We start from the raw sequence: 14422 nt of genomic DNA on the forward strand, positions 1-14422 counted from the left end.
ATCTTTCTCCCGCGGAGCGGCTGGTAGTTTCGAACCGCTGACCTTAAGGTTCGCAGCCCAATTCGTAACCACTACGCTACCAGAGCTCCATACATATATATTTGTTGTTGTTGTTGTTAAGTGCCTTCGAGTCGGTTCCGACCCATAGTGACCCTGTATACGGTTTCCAAGGAGTGGCTGGTGAGCTTGAACCACCGACCTTGTAGTTCAAATGGTTTGCAGTCTGGCACATTAACCCACAGCGCCACACCAGGACTCTATATATATGCTACATAAATTAAGATGCACTAGAATGAAATGAAATCTCCCACTTTTCAGTCATACTGTGGTAGTTTGTTGCTATGTAGCTAGAATCTATGGCACCAGTATTTTAGATACCAACAGGATCACTTATGGCAGACAGGTTTCAGTGGTGCTTCCAGACTAAAACAGACTAGGAAGAAGGTGAGACAGACCGCTTCTGAATGGTAGCCACTGAAAACTCTATGAGTAGCATTGGAATATAGTCTGATATAGTGCCTCAAGTCAGAAGGCCTCATCTTCTGGAACTATCTATAACTGGGGAAAAGCTGCCTTTATGATGTGAATGAAGCAAATCCTTCAGGATCATCATTTGCTAATGGAGCATGACGTGAAATTAGAAGAAATAAATTTAAATGTCCATTAATAATCAGAAAGTGGAATGTAAAAGCATAAATCTAGGAAAATTGGAAGTTGTCAAAATGAAATGGAACACAAAAAGATTAGTGAGCTGAATTGGACTAGTAATGGCCATTTTAAATCAGACAACCATATGGTTTATTGTGATTAGAATGACAAATATAAGCCGAATGGGGTCAAGTTATCCGTAGAAAGAGCATTACAAGATTGCTATTAAAGTGCAATGCTGTTCTTCATAGGATAATATATATGCATATGCCTGCAAGGAAGGCCAGTTGATACCACTATTATTCAAATTTATGCACCAACCAATAAAATTTGTTGTTCTTGTTAAGTGTCATCGAGTCGGTTCCGACCCATAGTGACCCTGTATAGGGTTCCGAGGAGCAGCTGTTGAGCTGTGTGTATCATAACCAACTGTGGATAACTTTTCAAAGAATGGGCATTACAGAATACTGAATTGTGCTCGTGAGGATTACACACTGACCAAGAGACAGTCATTAGAACAGAACTGGGGATACTGAATGGTTTAAAATCAGGAATGGTGTGTGTCAGAGTTGTACGCTGTTAACATACTTATTCAAGCTGTATTTTGAAAGCAAATAATTTGATAAACCAGAAAAAGTGACCAAGAACATGGCATCAGGATTTGAGGAAGACTCAACAACATGAGATACAGATGACACCCCCTTGCTTGCTGAAATCAGGGAGGATTTAAAGTACGTACTTATGAAGATCAAAGACTGCATTTTTCAGTGCACTTCACTGTAAAGAAAACAAATATCTTCTCAACTGGACCAATAGATAACATCACAATAAATAGAGACAAGATTGACGTTGTCCAAGACTTCATTTTACTTGGATCCTCAGTCAACACTCAGGGCTCATGGAAGCAGAAGTCAAGTAATCACATTGCATTGGGCAAATTTCCTGAAACTGACCTCTTTATCTGGTGTGGTGATATGGGTTAATGTGCTGAACTTCAAAGTTGTTTTGAACTGCAAGGTCGGTAGTTCAAGCTCACCAGCTGCTCCTCGGAAGCCCTATGCAGCAGGCTTGCTATGGGTAGGAACTGACTCTATGACATTTAACAACAGCAACAACAAAGTGTTCAAGAGCAAAGATGTCACTTTGAGGACTAAGGTGTGACTCTAACCCAAGTCATGGTATTTTCAGTCACCTTGTTGTTGTTTAGTGCCGTTGAGTACAGAAACCTAATATTTCAACAAAAACTCATATTAGTAGAAAGTCTCTTCATTGCATTAATAGTGTCTTAACTAGTTCGCAACAGTTTTCATTTGAAAGAAAATGAAAATTTCAGAGTAAATTTATTTAAAAATTTTGGGTTTATTTTTGAATTTTTGTTCTTGCTGTTATTGTTAGGTGCCATCAAGTTGGCTCTGACTCATAGTGACTTTTTGCACAACAGACCAAATCACTGCCCGGCCTTGTGTCATCCTCACAATTGTTAAACTTGAACCCACTGTGCCAATCCATCTCATTGAGGACCTTCCTCTTTTTCACTGACTCTCCGTTTTGCCAAGCATGATATCCTTCTCCAGTGAGTGGTCCCTTCTGATAATATGTCTGAGGTATTTGAGACAAAATCTCACAATCTTGACTTCTAAGGATCATTCTGGTTGTACTTCTACCAACACAGATTTGTTCTTCTACTATTTCCATGTACTTTCAATATTCTTCTCCAACACCATAAATGAATTGCAAAAATTATTTTATAATTTTCCTTATTCATTGTCCAAATTTCACATGCATATAAGTATTGGAAATACCATGAATGGGTCAAGTGCACCTTGGTCTGCAAACTGACATCCTTGCTCTTGAACACTTAAAAGAGGTCTAGTGAAGTAGATTGCCTAATGAAATATGTTACTAGCACTTTTGACTGGTATTTCCATGAGTGTTAATGAATTCAAGGAAAATTAAATCTTCAACATCTTCAGTGTTTTATCATGATGATATTTATTGTTTCAGTGATGAGGATTTTTGTTTTGTTTTGTTTTTTACATTGAAGTATAACACATCCTGAATGCTGTGGTCTTTGATCTTCATCAATAAGTATTTTAAGTTCTCTCTGTTTTCAGCAAGTAAGGTTTGCTGAAATATTAGCTACATATTGCAGGTTGTTAATGAGTCTTCCTCTAATATTGATGCAACATTTTTCTTCATGTAATTTAGCTTTTTGGATTATTTTCTCAGAATATAGATTGAATATGAGTGGTGAAAGAATACAATACTGGCACACACCTTTCCTGATTTTAAAACGCTTAATCAATGAATTGTTTCTCATGAGTACAATTATGTATTCTGGAATATTCATTTTCTGTAATGATGTCCATAGCTTGTCATGATCCACACAGTCAAAAGTCTTTGAATACTCAATAAAGCACAGGTAAACATCTTTCTGGTATTTCCTGCTTTCAGTCAAGATCTATCTGACATCAGCAGTGATATTCCTAGTTCCATATACACATGTGAATCTGGTTGAACCTCTTGCAATTCCTTGCCAATGTACTGTTGCAGGAATTTTTAAATTACCTTCAGCAAAATTTAATATGTGATATTAATGATGTTGTCTCACAATTTCCTCATTCTGTTTGGTCACCATTCTTTGGAATGGGTACATATATGTATCTCTTAAAACCAGTTGACCAGGTAGCTGTCTTCCAAATTTTGTAGCATCGAGTGCCTCCAGTGCTAAATTAGCTTGCTGAAAGATATGAATTTGGGTCCCATCAATTCCTACAGCCTTGTTCTTTGCCAATGCCTTCAATGCACTTGGACTTCTTCCTTCAGTACCATTGGCTCTTGCTCATATAATACCTTTTGAAATGGTTGAATATCAATCATTTCTTTTTGGTATCGTGATTGTATTCCTTCCACTTTCTTCAGATACTTTCTGTATTATTCAATATTTTCCCCATTTTGTCAAAGCAAGGCTTGAATTTTTTCCTCAGTTCTTTCAGTTTGAGAAATGCTGAGTATGTTCTTCCTTCTTGGTTTTCTGTCTCCAGGTCTTTGTACATTTCATTATAATATTTGACGTTGTCTTATCAAGCTGCTGTTTGAAATGTTCTGCTCAGCTCTTTTACAACCTCATTTCTTCCATCCATGGGAAGCAAGTTTCAGAGTTCCCTCTGACATCTATTTTGGTATTTTCCTTCCTTCTTGTCTTCTTAATGACCTATTTCTTTCTTCCTTTATGATGTTCTTGATGTCATCCCACAACTCTTCTGATCTTCATTCATTAGTGTCTAATGCATACAATCTGTTATTGAGATAATCTCTAAATTCATTTGGAGTCAAGAGTATATTTTGGCTCTCGTGACCTATTTTAATATTTCTCAAACTCAATCTGAACTTGCATATGAGCAACTGATGATCTGTTCCATAGTTTACCCCAGCCTCATATTGACTGATGATATGTAGGTTTTCACCATCTCTTTCCCCGCATTTAGTCAATTTGATTGCAGTGTATGCCATATACTCAGGTCCATATGCAAACTCAGATTTTAGGTTGTTTGAAAAAGGTATTTGCCATAAATAAATCATTGGTATTGTAAAATTCTATCATAAGAACTTTATCATTACTTCTATTACTAAGGCCATATTTTTCAACTACTGTTCCTATCTCTGTTTTTCCAACTTTTACATTCCAATCACCCTTAATTATCAATACATCTTGATTGCATGTTTGATCAATTTTGGGCTGAAGAAGTTGGAAGAATTCTTCAATTTCATCCTCACTGGCTTAAGTGGTTGGTGCATAAATTTGAATAATAGTGGTATTGACTGGTTTTCTTTGTAGGTGTATGGATATTTTCTTGTCACAGACAGCTAATACTTTAGGATGGATCTTGAAATGTTATTTTTTATAATGAACGGAATGCCATTCCTTTTCAATTTGTCATTCACTGCATAGTAAACCATAGTAAACCATTGTCAGATTCAAAATTGCCTGTACCAGTCCATTTCAATTCATTAAAGCCTAGGATACTGATCTTTATGCATTCTATTTTATTTTTGATGACTGACAGTTTTCCTAAATTCAGACTTCCTACATTTCATGTTCTGACTGTTAATGGATGTTCACAAATATTTTTTACTTGTTCTCTATCAATAAAAGAATGTCCCAAAAGCTTTATTCCATTCACAGATTTACAGTCAACTCTACTTTAAGCAGGCATTTGTTCCCCAGTTGTATCTTGAGTGACTTACAACCTGTTAGATTCATCTTCCAGCACTCTCTGTCAATATTCTAGAACTAATCATCAGAGTTCAATATTCAAAATTATGATGCTGACAGGATTTGCCTACTATTCATAAGGTTTCAGAAGTAGTCTTCCTCTACTTATCCCTAGTTTTGTTTTGTTTTTTTAATCTGGAAGTTCACCTGAAATCTGTTCACCGGGGGTACACTCTGCTGATATTTAAAATACCAGTAGCATAGCTTCCACCTTCACAGCAATATGTAAGCCACCACAAACTGACAGACAAGTGGTGATTTGAAGTCTTGGATATATAACAATAAAATTTATTTGGGGTACTTTGATTATTATGTATTTTTGTAACATATAGCATACAGTTTCTTGCATTAATTTTTTTTCACCTGAAACAGAATTTTGCCCCATATTTCAAGTCAAATGAAAATGCTTCATCAATGTATTCATCTTCCTAATATAAGAATTGATAGAAAATACATAACCTACCAAAACAACCAACAATTCATAATATATTAAGCTAGTGTAATTTCAATGAACAAATAAAAATTAAATCATTTAATCTTCCATTTCCTTGCAGTGTATTCTATAATACAATACCAAAGCCTGAATGGCTTTGTTTTCATTTGTACATTCATTAGATTAACCAGTTATAAACCTGTCAATACTCCTTTTAATATAACATATGGTTTATTAAATCTATTGCTAGTCTGTCAGTTAGTTGTGTTTTGGTGGTTTGTGTATTGCTGTGATGCTGGAAGCTATGAAACCAGTATTTTAAATACCATCAAGGTAAATGCACAGTGCACAGATTTTAGCTGAACTTCCAGACTAAAATAGACTAGGAAAAAGGAGAGGCAGACTACTTCCAAATGTTTAAAACCTCACGAATAGCAGTGGAACACAGATAGCACCATAATTTTGAATGTTATGGATAACACCAGATTATTGTCAGAGTGCTAGAAGACGAGCTTCTAAGGTTGGAAGACACTCAAAATACGATTAGGGAATAGCTGCCTCCTCAGAGTAGAGTTGACTGTGATGATGCAAATAAAATAAAGCTTTGGGGACATTAATTTGCTGTGGGACACAACTAAAAATAAGAAACAGCTGTTAACATGCATTAGCAGATAGAACAGGAAATGTATAAAGTATGAATCCAGGAAATTTGGCAGTTGTCAAAAATGAAATGGAACACAAAAAGATTGAACTTCTAGACATTAGTGAGCTGAAATGGACTTGTGTTGGCCACTTTGAATCTGATAATCATATAGTTTACTATGCCAGGAATGACAAACATAAGAGGGATGGTGTCACAGTTATCATCAAAAGAAACATGTAAAGATCTGTCTTGAAGTATAATGTTGTCTGTGATAACATTATATTCCTATGTCTACCACTATTGGAATTTATGCAATAACCAGTAACACCAGTGATGATGAAACTGAAGAATTCTACCAACATATTCAGTCTGAAATTGATCAAACATACAATTAAGAGGTATTAATGTATATTGGAATGCAAAGATTGGAAACAAAGAAGAAAGAGCAGTCGATGGAAAAATAGTGTCTTGGTGAGATGAATAATGCTGGGTATCACATGATAGAACTTTGCAGGTCCAATAACATCTTCAATGCAAATACATTTTTAGACAACCTTAGACAACATAAACTATTCCTATACACATAGATTTTCCCAGATGGAAACACAGAAAACAAGTTGGCTACATGTGTGGAAAGAGATGGTGTTGTTGTTGTTGTTGCTGTTAGGTGCCATCAAGTCGGCACCGACTGATAGGGACCCTGTGCAGAACAGAAGAAAACACTGCCTGGTCGTGTGCCAACCTCACAATTGTTACCATGCTTGAGCCCATTGATGCTGCCCACTTTGCCAAACCATCTGGCTAGGGGTCTTCCTCTTTTTCTCTGACCCTTCACCTTACCAAACATGATATCCATCTCTAGTGACTGGTCCCTTCTGACAATATGTCCAAAGTATGAAAAAAGAAGTTTGGCCATCCTAGTCTACAAGAAGCACTCTGGCTGCACTGTTTCCAACACAGATCTGTTGGTTCTTTTGGTAGCCTATGGTAATTTCAATATTCTCACCCAACACCGTAACTCAAAAGCATCAATTCTTCTACAGTCTTCCTTATTCATTGTCCAGCTTTCGCATGCATATGAAGTTATTGAAAATTCCATGGCTTGGGTCAGGCGCACGTTAGTCCTCAAGCTGATGTCTTTGTTCTTCAACACTTTAAAAAGGTCTTGTGCAGCAGGCTTGCTTATTGCAATACATTGTTTGATTTCTTGACTGCTGCTTCCATGAGTTTTGATGGTTGATCCAAGAAGAATGAAGTCCTTGACAACGTCAATCTTTTCTCCATTGACAAGCATATTGTTTATTGGTCCAGTGGTGAGGGTTTTTGTTTTCTTTACATTGAGATGCAATCCATACAGAAAGCAGTGCTCTTTGATATTCATCAGTAAATATTTTAAGTCCTCTTCACTTTCAGCAAGCAGCATTGTGTCCTCTGCCTACCGCAGGTTGTTAATGAGCCTTCCTCCAATTCTAATGCTACGTTTGTCTTCATACAACCTAGCTTCTCAGATTATTTGCTCAGCATACAGGTTGAATAAGTACGATTAAAGAATACTACCCGGTAGCACAACTTTCTTAATTTTCAAACATTCAGTGTTCTCATGTTCTGTTCGAACAACTGCTTCTTGGTCTGTGTACAAGTTATTCATGAGCACAATTAAGTGTTCTGGAATACTCATACTTCTCAATGTTGTCCATAGCTTGTCATGATCCACACAATTGAAAGGCTTTGTGTAGTCAATAAAGCACAGGTAAACATCTTTCTGGTATTCTCTGCGTTCAGCCAAAATCCATCAGACATTAGCAATGGTATCCCTCATTCCACGTCCTCTTCTGAATCTGGCTTAAACCTCTGGAAGTTCTCTGTCAATGTATGCTTGCAGCCATTTCTGTATTGCCTTTAGTAAAACGTCACTCGCATTTGATTCCAGAGATTGTCCAATGGTTTCCGCATTCTGTTGGGTCACTTTTCTTTGGAATGGGCACAAATATGGATCTCTTCCAATCAGTCGGTCAGACAGTTGTCTTTCAAATTTCTTGGCAGAGATGAATGAGTACCTCCTGTGCTGCACTACTTTCTTAAAATATTTCAATTTTTATTCTATCAATTCCTGGCACTTGTTCTTTGCCAATTCCTTCAATGTACCTTGGACTTCCTTAAGTATCATTGGCTCTTGATCATATACTACATGTTGAAGTGGTTGAACATCAACCATTTCCTATTGGTACAGTGATTTTGTGTATTCCTTCCATTTTCTTTTGATGCTTTCTGTGTCATTTAATAATTTTCCCAGAGAATCCTTTAATAGCAAAAGTTGAGGCTTGAATTTTTTTCTTCAGTTCCCCCAACTTGAGAAATGCTGAGCATGATCTTCCCTTTTGGTTTTCTGACTCCAGATCTTTGCACATTTTGTTATAATATTTGACTTAGTCTATTTCAGCTTACCTTTGAAATTTTCTGTTCAGTTCTTGTACCTCCTCATTTCTTCCATTTGTTTTAACATCTCTACGCTGGAGAACAAGTTTCAGTGTCTCTTCTGACATCCATTTTGACCTTTTTCCTTCTTTCTTGCCTCTTAATAACTTTTTGCTTTCTTCATGTATGATATTCTTGATGTCATCCCACAATTATTCTGGTCTTTGGTCTTTAGTGGTTTAATGTATCAAATCTGTTCTTCAGATGATCTCTAAATTCAGGTGGGATATAATCAAGGTCATATTTTGGCTTTCATGGATTTGTTTTCATTTTCTTCAGCTTTAGCTTAGATTTGCATCTGAACAATTGATGGTCTGTTCCACAGTTTGCCCCTGGCCTTGTTTTGACTGATGAGCTTTTCCATTGTCTCTTACCCTAGATGTAGTCAATTTGATTTCTATGTATTCCATCGGGGTAGGTCCATGTGTATAGTAGGCAAGGGAAAACAATATTATAAGACAGTCAGGCATCTTAGTATTATTCCTCCTCTTCTGACTATGCCTCGATCCCTGTATCACATAGCCCTATTGTTCTGATGTTGAACATGCATCATTATTTACTTCTATCACATTAAGTCCATGTAAAACTGTCTCAATGTTCCCGTATCTATCTTGTTCTTCCATCCCATCCCCCTTCTTGTGTATTGCCTCCCCCAACACCTGAACTAAGATGTGTCTTACCCCTGCCCTGTGCTCTACTATTGCCTCCCTCCACCTCCCTCAACCCTCCAACTCAACCCCACTGGTAAACAACAAAGAATTTTTTTCCTCTTTCAGTATGAGTGTCTTTTCTTAAGCTTTACAAAAATGGCCTTATGCAGTATTTGTCCTTTTGTGACTGACTAAATTTACTCAGCATAATGTTCTCAAGGTTTCTTCCTTGTTATGTGGTGGCTTATAGCTTACTTGTTATTCCTTAAAGTAGCATAATATTCCATTGTGTGTATATACCACAGTTTGTTTATCCATTCTTCCATTGATGGACACTTAGGCTGTCTCCATCTTTTTGCTATTATGAATAGTGCTGCTATAAACACTGGTGTGCCTATATCTACTCATGTTATGACTCCTATTTCTTGTGGATATATACCAAGTAGAGGAATTGCTGGATCATATGGTATTTCTATTTCCAACTTACTGAGGAACCACCATGCTGTTTTCCAGAGTGGTTGGACCATTTTGCATTCCCACCAGAAATTTAGGAGGGTCTCAGTCTCACCACATCCTCTCCAGCATTTATTGTTCTCTGCTTTTTTTAGCTTCGCTATTATTTACAGTGTGAAATTACATCTCATTGTTGTTTTGATTTGCATCTCTCCTATACAACCTTACTTGCTGCAAGTGAAAAGGACTTAAAATATTTACTGATGAAGATCAAAGAGCACAGCCTTCAGTATGCATTGCATCTCAATGTAAAGAAAACCAAAATCCTCACCACTGGACCAATAAACAGCATTCTTATCATGGAGAAATGATTGAAATTGTCAAGGACTTCATTCTTTTTGGATCTACTATCAGCACTCATGAAAGCAGCAGTCAATAACTAATTAGGCAAATCTGCTGCACAAGACCACTTTAAAGTGTTGAAAAACAAAGATGTTAGATTGAGGACTAAGGTGCACCTGACTCGAACCTTGGTATTTTCAATAACCAAATAAGCATGTGAAAGCTGGACAGTGAATACAGGAAGACTGTAGAAAAACTGATATTTTTGGGTTATGGTGTTGAAAGAAAATACTGAAAATGCCCTGGGTTGCCAAAAGAACCAATAGATCTGTGCTGGAAGAAGTGCAGCCAGAGTGTTCCTTGGAGGCCAAGATGGCCAAACTTCATCTCTCATACTTCAGACATATTGTCAGGAGGGACCAGCTGCTGGAGAAGGATATCATATTTGGTAAGGTGGAGAGAGGGTCAGAGGAAAAGAGGAAGACCCCCCAGAGAAATGGACTGGCAAAGTGGGCAGCATCAATGCGCTCAAGCATGGCAACAATAGTGAGGTTGGCCCAGGATCAGGCAGTACTTTGTTCTGTGTACATAGGGTCGCTATGAGTTGGTACTGACTCGATGGTACCTAACAACAAAAACAACAATAGCTAACGATCGTGAACATTTCTTCATATGTTTTTTGGCTGCCTGAATCTCTTCCTTGGTAAAATGTCTTTTCATGTCCTGTGCCCCCCCCCCCTTTTTTTTTTTCCTTTTTCTTGTGGAGGTATTGTAGTTTCCTACAGATTTTAGAAATTAGTCCCTTGTCTGATATGTCATTGCATAAGGTTTTTTTCCCATTCTGTGGGATCCCTTTTTACTCTTTTGGTGGAATCTTTTGATGCACATAAGTTTCTAATTTTAAGAACATCACAATAATCTATTTTGTCTTCTTTTGTTTCTGTAATTTTTGCAATGCATGGTAGTATGTGTATGCCCTGGATTTGTGGTTGTGTTGGTTATGTGCCAGGGTGTCAGTTTCAACACATAGTGACCTTGTACAGAGTTTCTGAGACTATAAATCTTTGGTGGTGGTGGTGGTGGTGTGCTGTGGAGTCATTTCCGACTCATAGCGACCCTGTACAGGGTTTCCGAGGCCGTAAATCTTTACGGGAGCAGAAAGCCTCACCTTTTTCCCAAGGAACAGCTGGTAGCTTCAAACTGCTGACCCTGAGGTTAGCACTCCAATTCATAACCATTACAATACCAGAGCTCCTTGTGTCCTATTTGTGCCCTTAAATTGGTCCTCATTTTTTCATTGATGACCTGTATAATACTGGGATTCACATTTAGGTCTTTAATCCCTGCTGAGTTGATTTTTGTGTATGGAATGAGGTAAAGGTCTTATTTCTATGCCAAAATCATAGGCAAAGAGACTAAGATTTACCGTACATCACAGAATGGAGAAATTTGGCTAGAAGGGTCATAATAAATAATTGGCTGTCCATAGCTTACCTCAAACATGCTCAAAGTAAAGGAGAGCCAAGACTCAATAGTCTATTAATTATTTTTATTCCTTTTCAGGTACCTTACTTCCATTATTCATTAGTCATGGGACTGATCTTTGCATAGAATATGTACTTCTGTAGACAGAAGAATACATTAGTAAGAAGACAGCCATGCCTCAGTCCTTGTTCTCCAGTGATCTTTCCCAGAGTATTTCACATTACTTGCTGAAGTTGGACTATGAATATTAATGAGTGTCTTTGAATTTTAAAATATTGGTTAGAATGTTTTAAATATACTTAAATACTCAGAAGATAAAGTTACCATACTATGAATATATATATTCCCTGCTAATCGAAGTGACAGACATTTTAAAAGAAACTAACTTGTTAATTATAAATTTGATTCTTTTACATATATATAGGATTTGTATAGGACTAGGTCTGTCAATACAAAAATCATAAACATTCATACAAAACATAAAAAAAAAAAAAAAAAACCTGCTCATTTTGAAATGTCACCTCTTCTTATCTGTTAAATTCCATTGTTCTCTTAAAGATGGAACTAAAATTGACTAAAATAATATCTCACAGTTTGAATTCAAACATAAAAAATACAAAGTGAAACAAGAAGACTTCTCATTTTTATAAATTTGGAAATATTAATATTTCCTATCAATTAGCAAACGTAGGTTACAGAAAATACGATAGTGATTCTTTTCCTTGATTCAGGGATTAATAAAACATAAAATACATTTCAATTATGTTTTCAACTTTTGTATATGGAAACAAAATTATAAATGAAAACTTCTACTAAAATTTAGAGAGAAATTAAGTGTTCTAGATGTTTTTGCCTGTCTTCTTCATAAATAACAATGAAAACTATGGTTTGGGTACTTACGGTTCAGGATTGCTGGTGGGATGCTGTGGGTTAATGTGTTGGCCTGTAATGTCGATTTGAACCACAAGTTTGGTGGTTCAAAGTCATCAGCCACCCCTTGGAAACCCTATAGAGGGTTGCTGTGGGTCAGATCTGATTCTATGGCATTTAACAACAATTTTGACTACTGAGAATTTTAAACAAAATGTTAATATTAAATTTTAGTCTCCTTGTTCTTGTTAATTAGCATTGAGTTAGTTCTGACTCACAGCAATTGTGTATAGGGTTTCAGAAAAGTGACTTGTGGGTTTGAGTTGTCAACCTTGCAGTTCAAATCGGTCTGTTGGTCCAGTGCTTACTCCTTTTAAAATGATTAATTTATTTGTAAAGTTTTGTCAATTTGTAATTTGTGTTTTTATCTACAATTTTTATATTATTCTGTTCATTATCTAGCAAATATAGTAGGTTTTCTAAAATGGTTTATGGTTAAGGGAATCCCTGTATGTTATGAACACCTATGGTTACATCTCAATGTAAAGACAACAAAAATCCTCACCACTGGGCCAGTAAACATTCATATAAATGTAGAAAAGGTTGAACTTGTCAAACGCTTCATTTTTCTCAGATCAATTATCAATACTCATGGAAGATAGTCAAGAAATCAAATGATGTATTGCATTAAGTAACTCTGTTACTCAAGATCTTTTGTTTTGTTTTTAAGTTTTTATTGTGAGAACATCAGGTTTACATCATCCTATTGTATTTCATTTCATTGCAATGATTACAGTCCCCTCCATGCATCATCATATAACCCCAAAGGGTACACCCACAGGCCCCTCCCCCCCAGCTGCCAGCATGCAGCCTTTCTCCCACCCTGAGTCCAGTGTCCCCACTTGCTCCATCTGTCCACGTCATCTTCTTTGTCTCCATCCCTGGCGTCACTGCACCTCTGGTAGGGTCCCATTCTTCTCACTTGATGGTCCCAGAGGCCTCCGCTCCTGGGCTGCAAAATCAAACGCTCTCTTCCACATCTACCTCTATATTCCCTAGACTCACAGTCAGACCTGATGGTAATTATTCACTATTGTACCATAAGAGTCTTATCCCCATTTCCTTTCACTTGCCCAGTCCCAACAGATTAGAAAACATTCAGTATTCTACCTTCCCCCACACCATCTGAAACTAGGCTCCCTCTTGAAAGCTAGTAAGCCAGTCACTTACTGCCTTTATAGTCCCCTCCCTCCACCCCATTTTGGGTAGCCAGTGTCTATATTGCCCATCCCTATCAACCCTGTGTACCGAGGGGGTGGGAGTGATCCTTGCTGTAAAGATTTGTTCCCTTTTTTGAGCTACTATGTCCATAAGTATAGCTAAAGTTCATCAAATTGTAGCAGGTTACTCTTTTTTTTGTTTCCCCATCTTCTTTCTTCTTCTAGTCAAGTTCTGATCATCTCGCCATCGAAACCAGGTCAAGTGGGTATTGTCTCCAAATATGGGTGTTCTTGTGTGTCTCTCTTCACTTCATATCAGCTGGACGCTTCACTCTCCACTCTAGTCCTCTGTGGCCATGTAACTGCCTCTGGGCCCAGGAGTCCCCGGGTCTTGTCATACTGCTGGCCATTTAGGTCTCCACCTGGGTTCACGGGGGTCTATTGAATGTGGTGAGGCAACTTCATTGCTGTTTTTTCCCCCTCTTCCCTTATTGGTAACCAATGTGGTCACCATCCAGATGACATGCCTTCTCATGTATTCCCCTTGAGTCTCAGTCTTAGAAGGGGGTTTGCCCTGAGGGGTTCCAACTACTTGCCTTGATAGCTCTCAGGCAAACAGATTACTTGTTCTTATAGTAATCAATCACACTGCTGTTATTGTTTTGGATTTTTCCTGCTGGTCTTTCTTTCATGAAGTATCTTCTATTTGTCTAGTTGTTTCAGGCTGGTCTACTTGTCCTTTCCAGTGGAAATGTCCTACCACAGTCAGTTCTGGATGGGGTTCTGGATTCCACCTATGGTCTTGTGCAATGTAAAGGCTCCATAGGAAGCCTCTTTCACTGGGCAACTTCTAGTCCCCTTTAAGGTATTCTAATCATTGAAAGAAGTAGCAAAGAACAAGGCACCAGGAATTGATGGAATAAAAAT

This window comes from Chrysochloris asiatica, unplaced genomic scaffold, assembly GCF_000296735.1.
Source record: "Chrysochloris asiatica unplaced genomic scaffold, ChrAsi1.0 scaffold00019, whole genome shotgun sequence".
NCBI lineage: Eukaryota > Metazoa > Chordata > Mammalia > Afrosoricida > Chrysochloridae > Chrysochloris > Chrysochloris asiatica.